Genomic DNA, 1,043 nt, shown 5'->3' on the forward strand with positions numbered 1-1,043 from the left:
TGCCTTTTGCTTAAACTTTTCCTCCTTTGCCTTTTTAAGTTCATCGTAAGGGATCCTTTCTTTCTTGGGTTTTCGCCAATCATCATCATATTTATTTCCACTTGAATAGAACACTTGTGCTTTCCGGTTCCCGTTCTCGTCCAAATCACAATCTCTAGTAAGGTGAGGCCCATTATAATTCTCACATCCCACCCAGATAGCGTGGATGGATTGGTCCATCTTATTCATTCTTCGATCCAAACTCTCCAAATTAGCCATCACTGTTGCCATGCTATCAGTAACTGGGTTCACCACCCCTCAATTTGGTTCATTCACGGGGTTATGATATTTTCTAGAGTACTTAGAGAATTGTTCAATTAGGGCCTTTATCACCAGGGGTGCCTTCTTTGTGAGTGGTCCTTATGAATCAAGGAGCTGCCTAGTAGTCACATTTACTCCATCTTAGAAAATGGAGACTTCTTGTTGACTGTTCAGATCATGATGCGGGCAGTTCCTTAATAATCCCTTATATCTCTCCCACGCCTCATAAAGTGGCTCACCCTCTTGTTGTTCAAAATTAGCTATGGCTTTCTTTAACTTGGCTATCTTCGAGGGAGGGCAAAACTGGTCTATAAATTCCTCTTTCATTTTAGCCCAAGTAGTGATGGATCCTGGAGGGAGTGATTTCAACCAATCCTTCGTAGCTCCCCTGAATGTGACTGGTAGCATACGAAGCAAAACAATGTTGCGAGCCACATTAGGGACATTGAAGTAGTCGGCTATGTCATTGACCTCGTCAAGATGCTTGTATGCGTCTTCATGATCTTTCCTGTAGAATGGAATTTCCTTAAGTTGAGCAAGTATGTGGCCCCTAAGTTCAAAGGTGGCAGTTGCGGGAATCGCGGGTTGCACGAGTCCTGGGCCGGTATCATCTCGCATCCTTTTCTTCCATTCAACCATGGGAACTTCATCGATGTTAGCCATGGGGTTAGCTAGTTCGCCTTCTAAATTGCTTCCTTCTTCAAATTCGCTTTCTTTCTTTTCAGTTTTGTACTCGGTATCCT

At 43.3% G+C, this 1,043-nt stretch overlaps 1 non-coding gene across 1 annotated transcript; it reads left to right on the plus strand.

Moving 5' to 3' along the window:
* Positions 1–472: 472 nt before the first annotated feature.
* LOC145096378 (small nucleolar RNA R71) lies at positions 473–579 on the plus strand. Its single transcript, XR_013703786.1, has one exon. It is a non-coding gene; the product is annotated as a small nucleolar RNA R71 (small nucleolar RNA).
* Positions 580–1,043: the final 464 nt, after the last annotated feature.

This window comes from Lactuca serriola, chromosome 3 (assembly GCF_051521515.1).
Source record: "Lactuca serriola cultivar US96UC23 chromosome 3, Lser_US96UC23_V15, whole genome shotgun sequence".
Taxonomy (NCBI): Eukaryota; Viridiplantae; Streptophyta; class Magnoliopsida; order Asterales; family Asteraceae; genus Lactuca; species Lactuca serriola.